At 39.3% G+C, this 18,326-nt stretch overlaps 2 long non-coding RNA genes across 3 annotated transcripts in view; one reads left to right on the top strand and one right to left on the bottom strand.

The window, feature by feature from the left end:
* The window catches only part of LOC110256022, a 182,066-nt gene that overhangs the window by 59,346 nt on the left and 104,394 nt on the right, over positions 1–18,326 (top strand). The gene's annotated exons all lie outside the window — the stretch shown is intronic.
* The window catches only part of LOC110256021, a 533,154-nt gene continuing 527,205 nt past the window's right edge, over positions 12,378–18,326 (bottom strand). The window contains exon 7 of the long non-coding RNA XR_002337158.1: positions 12,378–12,783. This is a non-coding gene — a long non-coding RNA (uncharacterized LOC110256021). The remainder of the gene's footprint in view (positions 12,784–18,326) is intronic.

Raw genomic sequence — 18,326 nt, 5'->3', positions numbered from 1 at the left:
CAGTAGAAGTTTGTTGTTTGATGGTTGCCTTGTAGATGGGAGCCTGAGTGTGGGAACCTATCCTCTAAAGAAGAGGAAATGGGAGAGGGCTTAAAAGAGTATGTAATTTCTTAACTCATAAAAGTCATTTCAGCTCAAAAGATAAAATGTAGAAAATGCATGAAAGTAGCAAGAAGAAAATTAAAGTAATTCATATTTGCAAGCTTGTGAGCATTTTGCTGGGGCTAAAGACTTTCCCTCTCCCTCCAACCTACGAATACACTCATGTGTCCTCAGAGTACAATACTGTCCCTTTAACTGACTATAGCTCAGACCTGGAGATATATTTTCTTAGCAACCAATTAATTCTCCAGCAAATATATTAGTTCATTAATTAATAGAAATCTGAAAGAAGTCATGAGGGCCTGTGAGGCTTCATCCTCTCTTGGTTTTACTCTTTAAGGCAATAAAAGTAATAATAGCTAATATTTATTCAGTGCTTACTATATGCCAGACATTGGTCTAAGCCCTTTGCACACAGTAACTTAGTTTATCTTCATGACTATCCTAAATGGCAGGTACTACGGGTTCATAATCCCTTACAATTCCACAGTCCAAAAAGCACTGAAAACGAACATTTTGGGCAAGTGGGATACAAACTCCTCTGGTAGCCAAACTTTAGCTGATCTGACATGAAGCTTTCATGGTCTTTACCTAACCCACTTATGAATAGTCAAGTTTCATTGAAAAAACATGAACATGTTTGTCGATAGAGTGGCATTCCAGAACCTTCTGAGGGTTTCAGGAATTGGACAGTATACACATTTTATTGCCATTATAAAATATGAAAAATTCTACACTCCAAGTCATATTCTAATCCAAAGGTTTCAAGTCTATGATTATGAACATGCATTATTATCTTCACATTACAAGCAAAAAAATTTGAATCATAGAGGCATTAAGGAACTTGCCCAAACTAGGTCAGGATTCCAACCCAGATGGACTGGCTTTAGAGTCTGCATTAAAACCCTTCACATTTGTGTAGTTCTCAAAAGCTCTATAGTCCTTTCCAGTGCACTAAATTTGTAAGTTATACTTAACAGATTTTATTCTATTTTGTAGTCAAGACAAGTGTGATTTAGGGAAGCAGCATGACTTGCCCAAGGTCCTCTCACTAATGCAGCAGAATGAGGATTCAAGTGCGAGTTTGCTGGTTCTAATTCTAGTGACCTCATTGCTGCCCTGGGATGACCTGCATAGTCACCAAACTCATGTCATAACTCAGCCTCGCTTTCTCACTTATACCATCGTGGCTGCTCAGGCAGGCTGCACAAAAATCCCTTTACCTCATTCAAGCCACCCAAGACCAGAAAATGTGAGAAAGCTTGGATCTGTCAAAAACAACTGTCTACACATTACTTCGGGTCAGAAACCTGAGCCATTGGCCTGGATCCTCTGGGCTCCTGGAAGCAAGAGTTCACTCTCTTCTTCTGGCTTCTGGTGGTCCATCCCATGCACAGCCTTTGGGCCAGAGTGCTTGTCTCCACACCTGGATGGGCCACTGGAGTGAGGCATTTGCACTGTGACTGATTGCAGTGAGGTCAAGGAGTCCTCAAACACCAGGGATTGCATGATAAGGGATGTGAGTCAAACCCCTTACAGACAAGTTGGGAGGCGGGGGTGGCTTTGCTTCCAGGGCACCCAGGTGTTTCTCATGCCAGGACTTCCTGTCATCCCATAGATCTCCAAAGATCCTTCCATATTAGGCTTCCTCTGGGAAGTGTGGTCACAGCTATAGCATCTCTAATCAGATTCCACCATTCTCGGAGCCTCTCCTGACACTCAGCATATTCCAGCCCATCTTCTCCCTTCTCCTCCATCAGGACTCATACTTACTCCCTATACACACCTGAAGTCACGTAGTATACCCTGTGGGCTCCAAATGCATCCTGTTTGCTCTCATGGGAAACTCTACACTCTACCCACCTGGACCAGCCACTCCATAAATCAAAGAAAGGGTCCTAAAGCTAACAGGCCACCTCTCTAGGACAAGTTAAACATAGTAATGAAAAGGGCACTAGAATATAGGGCCAGCGATCTGAGACCTAGGTCTGGCATTATGGCTTGGACAAGTCATGACCTCTCTGAGCCTCTTTGGGGACATTTACCTGTCCTACAAATTACACATGAATATCATATGGATTCAGAAGAAGGTGCATGTAAAGAAGTCCAGAGACACAATGGCATTGCTGAGAAATACAACAATATGAAAATTAGTGGGGGTCAGGATTTATTTGGCTTTAGAGTAGTCTAATCTTGCAATGCTGCTGACCATAACTGACAAAAGGGCACTGTCTGGGTATTAAGTCTAGAATGAGGAAGAAAGGGATTGTCCTGACCATTTGTGCTCGACTCAAATAAGCTTGGGGGTGCTGTTCCCAGTTCTGAGCCTCATGTTCTAAGACAGATTGTCCTGATGGAGCCCAGAACCCTGATGGTGAAATACTTTTACAGTCTATTGACATCTAGATAGTAAACCCTAGACTAAGTTCATACCGTTCCTTCTGCTTGGTTTGCTCCATTCAGACAGAACAGAGACAGTGACACCCACAATGAGCTCAGGACACTGTAGTCTGCCTTGTGGCAAAAGGTCTTTGCTTCTGTTTTGCTCCTAGCACCTGGTTCCAGTTCTTCTAGGTCCTGTCTCTTAACCTTGGCTTTATCTCTACCCCAGGCCATATTTACCCTGGCAGCCAATGAGGGATGTAGTACTGCTGGGTTTGACCTCTGTGCTCTCTTTTTGTGCCATGGCTTCCCCTTGACCTCTGTGCATTCATTCATGTTTGCCTTTTCAAGATAATGAACAGCACATTCCAGCCCTGGGCTGCAGAACTCAACCCAGGACTTGCCCACTTGGCTGAAACTCCCCAGGGCTAGGAGGAAGTGATTGTCTCAAAAGACCTACCCATAAGCTGCCAGGACTCCAGAAGTTAACTTTTTCCTTCCTCCCATCCCAGTCCCCCCAGAAGGTGAAGACATGCATCCCTGGGGACTCTTCTACTCCCTCGTAGTGGGACACTAGAAAGGGACTCGGACAAGCCCACAACTAGTTCTGTTCCTTCTGTGGAATATTTGGGACACCAGCCCCTCTGAGGCTCTAATGGCTGGCTACAAACCCATTGTAGGCAGGATTATGGGGCTGGAGTAAGAGGAGATAAGGATGGTGAGGGACCCCTCAGCAGTTCCTTATAAGTTTCTGTAACTACCATGTTTCTCCCCAAACTAACCATGCTGAAACCTAGTCCTTTGATTTCATTCCTTTTTTATTAAAGAATCTTGAAGGTCAGCACTGCTCCTCTGAATTAACTGCTTCTAATTCCCCTTTGCTCTTGATAGGAGCTCTGGTGCTTGCTGATGGAAAGAATGACCAGCTAAACGAGTGAATGGGTCATTCAAGAGTTGTGCGTGGAAATAAGTGGTGTATGCGATTCAGGAACCCAGACCTACTGAAGAGGGTTGACAGAATTATCTTAGATCAATTTCATGATGTTGGGATGGTCTGTTCCCAAATTTGATAGTGGATGGCCACTAAATCTAGGCAAGATAAAGCTGGAACACATGAGCTATGTTAAGAAATAAAATTCTACCTGTCCTATGGCATTGCCTGAAGTCAGGAGTTCTTGTCCTTGGTTGCACATGGAATCACCTGGCACTTTTAAAAACAATCAGTGGGCCCCACTTCAGAATGAGTCTAAAGCTGAGGATGAGCTCCAGTCATCAGCATTTTTATTTTAATCTTTTTCTTTTGACATTTTTATTGTTCTAAATTTTAAGAAAATTACTGGAATATAATTGAGGTGATGTTAATTTGGGTTGTATAGCAAAGTAAATCAGTTACACATATGCATAGATCCATTCATTTTCAGATTCTTTTCCCATATAAGTTGCGACACAGTACATAGTAAATTTCTCTGTGCTGTACAATAGGTCCCTGTTATTTGTCTCTTCTATATACAGCATTGTGTATATATCACTTTCAACCCTGCAATTTATCCCTCCACTCTCAATGTTTTCATTTTGGTAAACATAAGTTTGCTTTTGAAATCTTTGTTTGTTTTGTAAGTTCTAATGTATCATTTATATTAGACTCCACATATTAGTGACCTCATGTGATATTTGTCTTTCTCTGACTTCATTTAGTATGATAATTTCTAGGTCCACCCATGTTGTTGCTGCAAATGGCATTATTTCATGCTTTTTTATGGCTGAATAATACTCTACTGTGTGTGTGTGTGTGTGTGTGTGTGTGTGTATATACACACCACATTTTTTTTTTTTTTTTGTCTTTTTGTCTTTTGTTGTTGTTGTTGCTATTTCTGGGGCCGTTCCCAGGCTAGGGGTTGAATCGGGGCTGTAGCCACCGGCCTACGCCAGAGCCACAGCAACGCGGGATCCGAGCCGCGTCTGCAACCTACACCACAGTTCACGGCAATGCCGGATCGTTAGCCCACTGAGCAAGGGCAGGGACTGAACCCGCAACCTCATGGTTCCTAGTCGGATTCGTTAACCACTGCGCCACGACGGGAACTCCTACACACCACATCTTTATCCATTCCTCTGTTGGTGGACGTTTAGGTTGCTTCCATGTCTTGGCTATTGTTAACAGTGCTGCAGTGAACACTGAGGTGCATTTATCTTTTTGAATTATGCTTTTTTCCCTGATATGAAGGCATTGGTGTTTTTAAACGCTCTGCAGGTGATACTCTTGTGCAGTCACGGTTGAGAACCACTGTCTGAGTGCCAGCTAAGCACTAGACTTATGTCTGAAATCTTATTCACTCATCACCAGCTGTACCTCAATTTCCTTATCTGCAAAAGGGGGTAATTATATATACTTTCAGAATTTTTAAAATAAATTATATATATTGGAGTATAGTTGACTCACAAAGTTGTATTAGTTTCAGGTTTATAGCAAAGTAAATCAGAGATATATATATATATGTGTATATATGTATGTGTATATATTCCTTTTCAAATTCTTTTCCCATACAGGTTATTACACAGTATTGAGTGGATTAACTTGTGCTATATGGTATACACTAGTTACCTGTTTTATGTGTAGTAGTGTATATATGTCAACCCTAAACCCCTAATTTAGCCATTCAAATATTTCCCCTTTAGTAACCATAAATTTGGTTTCAAAATCTGAGTCTATTTCTGATTTATATGTTCTTGTGTATAATTTTATTAGATTCCACATATTAGTAATCTTATATGATATTTGTCTTTTTCTGACTGACTTCACTTACTATGATAATTTCTAGGTCCATCCATGTTGCTGCACATGGCATTTTTAGATTTTTTAATGGCTAAGCAATATTCCATTGTATATATGTATTGCATCTTTTTTTTTAATCTAGTACTCTTTTGACAGATATTTAGGTTTCTTCCATGTCTTGGCTATTGTAAATAGTGCTGCAGTGAACATTGGTGTGCACCTATCTTTTCAAATTATGATTTTGTCTGGATAGATGCCCAGGAGTGGAATTGCTGTATCATAGGATAGTTCTACATTTAGTTTTTTTTTTTTTTTTGTCTTTGTTTATTTCTTGGGCCGCTCCCACGGCATATGGAGATTCCCAGGCTAGGGGTCGAATCGGAGCTGTAGCCACCAGCCTATGCCAGAGCCACAGCAACGGAGGATCTGAGCTGCGTCTGCAACCTACACCACAGCTCACGGCAACGCCGGATCATTAACCCACTGAGCAAGGGCAGGGACCGAACCCTCAACCTCATGGTTCCTAGTCGGATTCGTTAACCACTGCGCCATGATGGGAACTCCACATTTAGTTTTTTAAAGAACTTCAATCCTGTTCTCCATAATGATGCACCAGCTTACATTCCCACCAAGAGTGTAGGAGGGGTTCCTTTTCCTGTACCCTCTTCAGTATTTATTGTTTATAGACTTTTTGATAATGGCCATTCTGACTGTGTGTGGTGATGCCTCATTGTAGTTTTTATTTGCATTTCTTTAATAATTAGTGATGTTGAGCATCTTTTCATGTGCTACTTGGCCATCTGTCTGTCTTCTTTGGAGAAATGTATGTTTAGATCTTCTAGCCATTTTTTAATTGGGTTGTTTGCTTTTTTGGTTTAAAGCTATATGTGATGTTTTTATATTTTGAAGATTAATCCCTAGTGGGTTGCTTCATGTGCACAGATTTTCTCCCATTCTGTAGGATATCTTTTTGTTGGTGGGTTCCTTTGCTGTTCAAAAGCTTTTACACTTAATTATGACCCATTTGTTTATTTTTGCTTTTATTTTCATTATTTTAGGAGGTGGATCTGAAAAGATATTGTTGTGGTTAACTTCAGAATTTTTAATGAAGATAAAATTATATATGCCTTTGTGATAAGGTAAAGCCTCTGTATGCAAGTGCTTGCTACTATTTCCCTTAGCACTATTTTTTATTTCATATCAATGCCTTAGAATCTTTAAGTATAAAATATATTCTATTTGCTTTAGCTAATCAAGATTCATCTCATACCTCTCATGGGTCAGGAATGTACAAAATTCAATGCAAAGAAGAATCAGACTCAGGTTCTGCGTCAAGGAAGCCGTATGAGCTGGGTTACCTACTGTATGCCAGGTTCTTTACATACCTTATCTCATTAAAGGCTCACAGCTCATCTAATGAAGGGGTTATTCCATGTGAACAGATGAGAAAGCTGAGACTTGGAGAGGTTGTTTTCTCTCTGAGGTCTCAGGACTCCAGTGTGGGAGAGGCTGGCTTGAACTCAGGTCCCACTGCTTCCCTGTCTGTTCTCCTTTTATTCTAGCAACTTTGAACACCTGGTGTGTATGTGTCAGGCATAGCCTCCCTTCTCTTATATGGGTGAGAGGAAGGAATTACTGATAAACTTTTATAGGTAAGAGGAAGGAATGATTTGTGCTGAATGGGGAAAAACTGGGAAAGGATTTCTGAAGGAAATGAAAATTCAATCAGGAGTTGGAAGATGAAAAGATTTCGCTAGGTGGAAAATGGGAGGGTAAGGACATTCCTGATGGAGAAAACCAACAGGAATAGAACAAAAAGGATGAGTTTGCACACAAATGATTTGGGGTGGGTACATGGTGTGCCCTTGGCTATGTTAGCTTTATTCCTCCTTTTTTTGCATGACTCCCTTAAGAGGGACTTCCTTCCTCTGCAGGAGGATTCCTTGAAGAATTGGAAAGTAGTCTCAGGAATATTTTCCTCTTGAACTGTCTTCTTATCAACAGCAGAAATCTCTTATGCATTCTGAGCTTCTGTCCTATTGATGTCTGTGGGAGTTTTTACATGTCAGTCAAATGCCAAATGTGCAACAAGGGGTTGCAGCGCAGACAAGGGCACTGGGTCTCTCTAGTGCATGTCAGACACAGTGTGTGTGTATATGCATGTGCAAACAGGTGTGCGTGTGCATGTGCACACACACACACACACACACACACACACACCCCAGTGAGGAAGGGGACCAAAGAATTCTGTTGGGCCCAGCTCTTGCTTTTCAAACACTATCAAGGAGGCTTGGTTCATTTTTCTTTGCTACCAGACTCCAGGTCCCATCTGCTCCTTGCAAAGCTAGAAGGTCAATGCCAATTTCCCTTTCATCATCCATGTCTGTGGCTGAGCTGTCTGTGGTGGCAGAAATGAATGTTCTCCATAGCTCGCAGCTCCGGGGTGGCCACTTCCATCCTGCCTACAAAATGCGATTGTGCTACATCACAGCCAAGCAAAATACATGCTGTTGTGTCGGTGTCCTTTGCATGGCAAGGGCCACGAAGGGGAGAACCTCATTTGGAGGAAGCTATTCCATCATCCAAGGTCTGCCTGAGCCTGTTGAGAATTGCAGCTTGAAAAAAAAAAAAGCCTAATATATGTAATATGAACTCTGTGGTTTCCTCTGGCGCTTGGCATAGCTGAGGCTGTCACATTTCTGGTCTCCGGTTCTACAGAAACAAAAGGACCATGTGTGTTAACCATGCAGCCCCAGAGATTAGATCAAAATTCTGATTGGAGAACAAGGTTAATCATGGGTTCATCACATGGTGACCTTTGCAGGCAGGGCTGCAACCTGGTGGGGTTGCTCTTGTGCAAAGACCAGATTCAGAAGGTGCCTGTAGGCGTCTGACTGCCTGGATTCCAAGGGGAGGGGGCTACCAGCTCCAAGCTGATGCTTACAAGGGAAAAGGGGGTGGGGTAGGGAATGTCACAGGAAGTGAGGTTTATAAACTCTGTCTCCAGAGTAAGACCCTGGTCACTCAAATTTAGTAATGGGAAGGAGAAAGGAGCTCCTAGCAAGCTGGCTTATGGGCTTGTTGTTGCTGGAAAGAAGTCTGGTGTCTCCTCTTTGGCTGAAAGCCTCCAGCTCCACTTGGAAGAGCACAAAGAAACACGACCTTATCATGCAGGGTTAAGAGTTAATGACCAGGGAGCAAGGTAGAAAAATACCTCCAAATGTTGGCCTAGTAGAGGTGAAAATGAGCCTTCCTGCTTTGTTTACAGTTATCGGAGGGTCATATGACTTTCTCTACAAACCAAAGCACAGCCCTAGTTTAACCCAGTCCTTTCTGCAGTGTCAGCATTTGTGGTTCAAGAGCCAAGTATGGATCCAGCCTCCTCAGTTTCTTAGTGACATGATTTTGGGCTAGTCATTTTATTGCACTCAACCCATATCTTCCTCTATAAAAGGGGGTAATAAAAGGTACCATATTTTGTGAGACAATGCAGGGAAAAACCTGTTACAGAGTAAACACTCATTATGTATAAACTAGTAATATTTTCCCAACTCTCAATCAAACACTCTGTATTCCTCCTGCCCCACCTTCCTTTCCTGTGCTTACTTTATTCTTAAACCTCAGAGGACTGCTTAAGATCTCTTGCCACGTTCTGCCCCATTCTTCAATCAACATATACAGGAACACACACACACACAGAAGATGCTGGTCCAAGGCTGCAGGGTTCTACGCCTTCACATATACTATTTCCTCAGCCTGGGAAGCCCTCTCCAATTCCAGAATGCCCTTGATACATGGAAACACCTCTCAGACTTGCTCCCCTTTCCTTGTGGAAGACAGTACCCTCCCCAACACAAGAGAGTTCACCTGTCCTGTTGGGCGCTCTCTCTTCTGGACTGTGACAATGTATGTCTGTTACTACAGGACCTGCACTCTACTTACCTGTGCGTGTGTCTGTGTCTCCCTCTGGATGGTGAGGACCCTGAGGGCAGGGTCTATATCCATCCTGTAGCCCAGGTTCTTTGCATATTGTCTGAAACATTAGGAGTGCTTATGGACTAAAAGTTATAGATTGAACTGCATTTAGCTTAGTGGAGCAATAGAGAAGAGAATGGTTTGGATGAAAACTTTCATATAGTATTTTCAGCTAACCAAAAGCTTCTTCATTGACTGCTTCATTTAATCCTCACAACAACCCTCTGAGATCAGGAGGACTTGAGGTATAATTGTCATCTTTAGAGTTGAAGGGACTGAGGTTCCTTGTATAAAAGCTGTGTGTATGGTCATACTGCTAGTAAATTGCACAGGCAGGACTGGAATTAAGGTCTATTTCAAAGGCATTTTCTTTGCCTGAGATTTATTGACCCAGATAACAATCAGGGCATGCTGTTGCCTTTTCCATAGCACTTGGTCCATTCCTCTGGTAGGTCATGCACCATGCAGAACATCTTCATGTTTCTCCTCTAGTAGGTCATCAGTTCTTAGCCTGCAGTGTCCCATGATGCATAGGAAACATGAAGCTCATGTTGATGAGTGAGGATAAGATGGGATGTACACAAGCTAAGCCATAGTTTGTGCATGATTCTCCTGGTACCAGTGAAACTTCCCCTATTTCACTCTGTTTTAAAGATTATAAATGAATACAACCCAAAGTAATATTGTCATAGGGATATATTTAGTTCCTCTTAATTGAAATTAAAAGAAATATGCAAATGATATTTATTTTAACTATTAATAACAAATGACTTGCCATTCACCTTATAATTACTCAATGCAGCATCAAATTGTGGTTGAGAATTGCTGAACTTTCATATATAGTTGCAGAGCCCAGAACCATGTAGATGGCTGGGGACAAGTGCTGAAAAAAAGATGGATAATGGTTTCTGCCCTTGTGGAGGCTGCAGAAAAAACCAAATTAAATATTAATAAATAATGGAGAATATAGAAATAATTATGAATATATTTATACAAAAATATATGTATAAATTTCATAATAATTATAAAGGAAGCACATGGAGCAAGGGTAATGGGACGTGCTTTAGGTTAGTGGTTATGGAAGGCACTTAGAGGAGGTGTTAAAAAAACTAGTGGTCTCCATAGCCAAAATTGCTGTGCCGGAGATCTACTCAGATATGGAAAGAAATAATAATCTCTATTCATATTTTTAAAATCTAAAAATAAGTTATATTCTATCTGTATCTACTGTTAATCTCTTTCTCTTTGCCTTGTCCTCTCTCTGTCCCTCCCGCAACCCCACCTCCCTTTGTCAGACAAGCACGTCGCATACTGTAGACTGGATTCCTTGAGAGAAAAAACAGACTTCTACAATGTCCAGGGTCAAACTGTGGCACCTCACTTGCTCTTTCCCTTCCCGTGGATAGTCATGCATTACAGTTCACAAGTGCCTCTTAAGTGGATTTTCAGGTTATATTATTGAGTTTTAAATAAGTGAACACTAGCACAATTGACAATTGACATAAGAAGTTTCCTCCATGTTATAGGTGAAGGGCAACCATTGGCTTGAATGAAGGCAAACTGAAACCATTTGTGCTGTCTTATGTTGGCAGTTTGACATTAAAATTCTGTCAATAAAGTTTTTACAGTTTCCTCCTTGCTCCCCTCAAGAAAAGTTTCCTCCAAAGAAACCATGGGTAGAAAATAATAGTAATAAAGTAAATGTAGGTAGTATTAAGAAAACAGCAATTGATACATCTGTTCCCTGCGCAAAAATCTTTTTTTTTTTTGTTTTATTATCGGGTTAAGTGTAGTTATAATGAAGAAACAAAGATGACAAAAAACTCTCCCCCAAAATGAAATTATTAAGATGACTTGAAATATAGATTTATATCAGTTATCTTTAAAAATGCACTATCCAGTGGCTGGGAGGTAGGGAAAATTGGGGGATATTGGTTAAAATGTATAAACTTCCAGTTATAAGATTAACAAGTTCTGAGGATCTGTTGTACACAAGGTGATTATAACTAATAGTACTATATTATATATTTAAATATTCATAAAAAGGTAAATGCTCTCACCACAAAAAAGAAATGGTAATTATGTGATGGGATGGAGGTATTAGCTAATGCTATGGTGGCAATCATTTTGTAATATGTAAATGTCTATCAATGTGTTTTACACTTCAAACATACATAATGTTACATAATTACATCTCAAAAAGGCTGGGGGGGGGAAATGTCATATTCATAAAGTGACAATTTTTGACCTAAATACATTTTATCTTTAATATTTGCCTTAAAGATCTATATTTGTATATATTTCATAAGGTATATAATATAAGTTATATAAAAGTATATATAGTATACTTATATATACTGGTAGTTTTATATAATTTATAAATAAATGCACCTATATTAGGAGTTTTAGTTCAGTGTTTTTCCCCCATGATAGAGAATCAGAAGCATTTGAAGACCATGGATATAAGGGATGAGAGGTAATTAGTCATGTGACAAGTAAGAAATAAACAATTCAGACAGTTGGAGTTGTATCTGCCAAAGCCTGTTTGGAGATCTGAGGAAAGGCAAGTACAGCTGGAGTGTAAACAGTGGAGAAGTAAAAGCCATGTGAGAAAGAGGCAAGGTCAAAGTCAAGGAGGACCCTGGAGACCATGGTAAAGGGTTTACATTTTCTTCTAGTGAGATTATCATGACCTGTAAGTGTTTATAGCTGCAGAATGATGAAATACAGTCTAAGTTTTAAGAAAATTGCTTTAGCTGGTTTTGGATGATGGAATTGTGTTGGGTAGGTGTGGAAGTGAAGCAACCAGTTAAAAGGCTTCCTCATAGTTCTAGCAAGAGCCGATGTTGGTATGAACTACTGTGTTCACCATATAGATAAAGAGAGGTAAACAGATTTTAAAAGCATGTTGGACATAAACTCAATCGTCCTTGCTGATGGATAGTATAAAACTGAGAGATTTGTGAGGACAGTGGAAAAATTAAGAACAATTTCCAGGTTTCTTGAGCAGCTTAATGGAAATTGGTGGCACTGTTTAAGATGGGTAGTGGATTGGAAGATAGAATCAAGATATCTCTTTTCGGCATGTTAAATTTGGTATTTCTGTGAGAAAACAGAGGAGATGTTGATCAGGTATTTGGATGGATATGCTGAATAGAGCTCATAGGAGAAATATCATTGGTTGTCCTTAGTGATTATTATCTTTAAGGCAGGATCCAACATCTATAAAGCCTTGGGATTTACCTCATTATAGTGATAGGAGCCTAGTGTTTTTTGCATCTAGAAGTTCAGGAGAAAGGGAGTAAAGGGAAGAGCACTTTATTAGAATTTGTCAGCACAGAAGCCATTGTCCCAGCACACACTAGACCTTCCATGGCTGATGGTCTAGTCATTCTCAATTGAGAAAGACCAGTTAGACAGGTCAAGGTCAATAGTAGAAAAGAAAAGGGGCTTAGCTGGCTCTGGAGCCACGTCTGAGAAATACCAAGGCAAAAGTGCATCTCTTTCATGGATGAGATACGTTGTGGAAATTCTGGCTGATGACACAGGACCTGAAACAGAACAATGACAGATGGAAATTATCTTTTGTTTCTGCTATAATCTGAGCATTAACTAAAAAAAAATTAAGATCCATTGGAAAGTATAATGAAGCTGCTGAATATAAGATAGATTTTTAAAAATGCTATTGCTTTCTTACATACCAAAAAAAGTCAATTAGAAATATAAATACAAAAAGTACTCAATTCATTATAAGCCAAAACCCCTCAAAGAATAATCTGAATCAGAAATGTTTAGGATAAAAATAATGAAAAACTATAAAACTATACTAAGAAATACAAATTAAGATTTAAATAAATGGGCAGGCAGATTGTGTTCCTCTATGAGAAAGCCAAATATTTTAAGACTATAAATTCTTCCAATTTAGTGCATAGGACTAGCAAGATATAAATCAAAACTGCAATGGAATTTTCTTTTGGAACTTGATTTAACCATTCAAAATTTAATTTGAAGAATATATGTGTGAGCAAAGCAAAGGAAACTATCCACAAAAAGAAAAGACAACCTACTGAATGGGATAAAATATTTGCTAATGATATGACTGATAAGGGATTAATATCCAAAATATATAATTGTTCATACAACTCAACATTAAAAAAAAGATTTAGGAGTTCCTGTCGTGGCGCAGTGGTTAACAATCCGACTAGGAACCATGAGGTTGCGGGTTCGGTCCCTGCCCTTGCTCAGTGGGTTAACGATCCGGCGTTGCCGTGAGCTGTGGTGTAGGTTGCAGACGCGGCTCGGATCCCACGTTGCTGTGGCTCTGGCGTAGGCTGGTGGCTACAGCTCCGATTCAACCCCTAGCCTGGGAACCTCCATATGCCGTGGGAGCGGCCCAAGAAAGCAACAACAACAACAAAAGACAAAAGACAAAAGCCAAAAAAAAAAAAAGATTTAAAAAATGGGCAGAAGACCTGAATAAACATTTTTCCAAACAGGATTTTTCCTGATGGCCATCACATGAAAGATGTTCAACATCATTAAGCATCAGAGAAATGCAAATCAAAACCACCATGAGATATCACCTCACATCTGTCAGAATGGCTATCATCAAAAAGAATATAAATAACAAACGTTGGTGAGGAAGTGGAAAAAAAACTGTTGGTGGGAATGTGAATTTGTACAGCCACTGTGGAAAACAGCACTGATGTTTCTCAAAAAATTAAAAATAGAACTACCATACTGCAAAGCACATCTACTTATTGGTATATATCTAGAAAAAACAAAAACACTCTTTCAAAAATGTACATGCATCCCAATGTTCCTAGCAGAGTTTTTTTTTTTTTTTTTAACCATTGCCAAGGTATGGAAGCAATCTAAGTGTCCATCAACAGATGAATGGATAAAGATGTGGTATACATATACAATGGAATACTACTCAGCAATAAAAAAGAATGAAATTTTGCCATTTGCAACAACATGGATGGACCTGGAGGTTTATTATGCTAAGAGTAGTAAGTCAGAGAAAGACAAATATTATATCATTAATATGTGGAATCTAAAATATATGACAAACTAGTGAATATAACGAAAAATAGACTCACAAATATAGAGAACTAGCAAGTGGCTAAGGAAGATAAGAGGGTAGGAGTAGAGTCTGGGGTCCAAGGTGAACTCAGAGGGGTTAGGATAAGATAAGTTCCCTTTATACAACGAGTAACTACTCTGTATGTACTCAATACTGCCCATCTATCTTGACAAGTACTCAAAGCCAATCCTAGAACTTCCATTTCTTTGTACTACCACTCTCTCTATTATAATGGAATCTCTCATTCTAGCACATTACCATTGTTTTTTGCAATTATTTTTTAAAATGGCTAGGTCCCACGGTAGTTTGTTCTATTGCTTATTTTCCTACTCTCTAACACACAAAATCTTTTATGTTGAAATTATTTGACCATATTTTTTGGGAACAAGTATCCTGCCATCCTAGTGCCTTTCTGCTGTTGTGGGATCAGGATTTTATTCTGTCAGTATTTTTTATGTACTGACAAATGTGGTGGCAGGTACCAGAGATGCCAGCAGCCATTCCATTGGTAAGAATTATCAAGTATACTAGGAGGAAAATTTCTAGTACTTCTGAATATAGATTATATGTTACTCCAAACACCTGAATACCTTTTTCTCAACCCTCTACCATTTTACAGGGGCCACTTATGAACAGCCAAAGCAGAGACAAACATGTAGTGTCCAACCTGATCCCTCTGGAGCTCAAAAATACTCAATGTTTAGTGTCTCAGACATGTCGTAACTTAGAAGAGACTCTCAAGTTTAATGTTGCCCGTATGTTCTAGATTTAAAACAAAAAATTTCCTTGTTTTAGTTCGCAAATTTACTTAATATCAAGAGAGTTTAAAATTTTGAAAGAACAGGAATTTAAAAATTTGTGGCTCAGTGTAATGAGCCCGACGAGGATCCATGAGGACATGGGTTTGATCCCTGGCCTCGATGAGTGGGTTAAGGATCTAGCATTGCTGTGAGCTGTGGTGAAGGTTGCAGATGTGGCTCGGATCTAGCATTGCTATGGCCATGGTGTAGGCTGGCAGCTGCAGTTCTGGTTCAACTAGTCTGGGAATTTCCATAATCTATGGGTGCAGCCCTAAAAAGACCCCCCCCTCCAAAACCCAACAAAAATTTGAAAGAAAAAAAAATATTGTTATATTTCTTCTCAGCTAGAAATTGGATCAGAGTTTTAATACCAAACCTACTCTTCTTGCTTTGACACAAGGATGGAGAAACTGTTGCTGTGTGTTGCAGTTGGTTTCCCAGGCAGTCAATTTTAAGGCCACAATGTCTGGATATTGATTGTTGCTCATTTTCAAAATCATTTGAAAACCCTGACACTGCACTGTCTACCTGTGAACTCAAAATGCTTTGGAATGAAACTCAATTAACTGTGAAAGTAGTTTGTCTCTGCTTTGTGCTATACTTACTGGTGAATCCATAATTCAAAAGCAGACATTTTGAGACTGTTGCCCATTCCTTGGCCCAAATGTTCTATTTTTTTTTAAAAAAACAACAACCACAATTAATTGTTCAAAATTATGCACTAGATATGTATTGAGTCTAGGGGAATTAAGATAAGACTGCAGTAGCCTCCATTTCCACTCTAGTCCCTATAGACTTCTCTCCATACAGAAGCCAAAATGAATCTTTGAGTGAAAAAGTATAATCACATGTCTCCCCTGATCAAACTTTCCAATGGTTTCCATCAGTTATGGTCAGTATGGCCCTACTTGAACTGGCCTCTCTCTACCTCTCTATAATCACACCTGGTATTCTGATTCTTTCCATTCTTCTCACACTGACTTTCCACCTGCTTTATAAACCCATTGAGCTTCTCCAGTCTAGACATTGGCATTGATGTTTTCTCTATTTGGAAATCTTCCCCCCCACCCCCATATTTCCAAATGGCTTGCCTTCTCATTTCATGCATCTGAGCTCAAAAGTACCCACTCAGGGAATTTACTTGCAATCATTTCAAATTAACAGCACTGGAGGCTTGACTTTGTAGCTCTTATCCTTCTTTACAGTACTAATAACTACCTAAAGTCATGTTACTTATTTGTTTATTGTCCATTTCAACCCCTATATATTGTAAACTTCATCTGAGCATAAATGTGACTTGTTCACAGCTGTATCCCCAGTGCCTCATGCCATAAATGCTCAATATTTTTTGAATAAGTGAATAAATGAGTGTCTGAACATGTTCTTGGGGGAACTTTCTGGTATGTATAGACACATAAAAATGTGTCATAAAATGTGTCTTATAAAAAATTACAACTCTGTCAGGTGGATAGTATATGTCTTGAGCATGTAAGGAAACAAACTTGGCAAGGCTAAGTAATTTGCCCAGGGTCATTCAGCTAGCAAAGTTATAAAATGCAGATTTAAACCCATTACTGTTTCAGCCATAGTGAATTCACTACTTTCTTCTGAATAAGAGATTGATCTTTTGAATTAGATCATGAAAAATTTGCTTATCTCACATAATCTTCCTCTTTGTCACACAGTCTTTAGCCATTGCTTATATATATACACATGTTATATCATATATCAGAAGCAATCTTATACACAGAAAACATAAACATCATGTCTAGGGAAACATATCAAAAGTCTCCCCAGTAATAAACTGAAATAGTAAGAAATTGGAAGTACCCTGAAGGCTCTTAATATCAGGGAATTGGTGTAGTCAACTGTGATACATTCATTACAATGGCATGTTATGTATGTAACCCCTGAAGCTTATATTTTAAGATTTCTTCAGTAACATAGAAAAATGTTCCCAATACATAATTTGGTGTTGTGTATTATAAAATTAAATACGAGATTTGTTCTTCTGGCTATGAAGGAGTAGTGTGTGACAGAAAAACCGTCCCATAATGAACAACTATAAAAGCCATATAACACACAAAAAGCAGCTATTTGAAGAAGAACAACCAAAGCATCCAGGACTTGAGAGACCAAGAATCCAGAGAGAAAGGAAAAGAATTGAGGTAAACCATATGAACATTTGTCACTATTTTCCTCCCTTGGACCATTTGCCAATTTGCAATGAGGACATAGCATTTTAAAAGAAACTGTATGGATGTTGACTGGGTCCATTTGCTGTGCAGCAGAAATTGACAGAACATTGTAAATCAACTATAATAAAAATTTTAAGCGAAAGACAAATACCATATCACTTATATCTGGAATCTAATATATGGCACAAATAAACCTTTCCACAGAAAAGAAACTCATGGACTTGGAGAACAGACTTGTGGTTGCAGAGGGGGAGAGGGAGGGAGTGGGATGGACGTGAATCTGGGGTTAATAGGGGCAAACTATTGCGTTTGGAATAGATAAGCAATGAGGTCCAGCTGTACAGCACTGGGAACTATATCTAGTCACGTGCGATGGAGCATGATGGAGGATAATGTGAGAAAAAAATATATATGTATGTGTGACTGGGTCACTTAAATGTACCATAGAAAATTGACAGAACACTGTAAACTAACTATAATGGAAAAAATAAAAATTTTTAAAAAAATTAAAAATAACATGAAAAAAGAAACTGAAGGAGTAAATGCAATGTCAGTATTAATGAGTTGGAGAAATCAAACTGAAATTCAAGCCTACCAATGCAGCCAGCAGTTGATGGGACAAGATTCTGGTGGAAAGAGAAAAGTGAACACTACATTTTGAGTACAATTTCTTCTAGAGATATTTGCCAGTGCCAAAGTAGTGTATAGAAGCTTAAAACAGTTTCTAGGGAGTTGGAAAGTTAAGCAGAAAGTTCATTAGTCTCATTGGGCTGGTGAAATAAAAATTAACCTCAAGGAGAATGGCTCTTTGTAGGCCATCAAGAGCATTGGATCATCTTATTTCCTGATTGGACTGGGGTAATCTGACAATAATCAAAACAGAAAAATAATTATGGAGTTCACACTGTGGCACAGCAGGATTGATGGCATCTCTGGAGCACTGGGATGCAGATTTGATCCTGGGCCAGGAACTCTATATGCTGCAGGGTGGCCAAAAGAAAAAAGCAAAA

Source organism: Sus scrofa, chromosome 1, assembly GCF_000003025.6.
Source record: "Sus scrofa isolate TJ Tabasco breed Duroc chromosome 1, Sscrofa11.1, whole genome shotgun sequence".
NCBI lineage: Eukaryota > Metazoa > Chordata > Mammalia > Artiodactyla > Suidae > Sus > Sus scrofa.
Note: the sequence above shows the minus strand (reverse complement) of the source record. Positions and strands in the feature narration are given on the sequence as shown.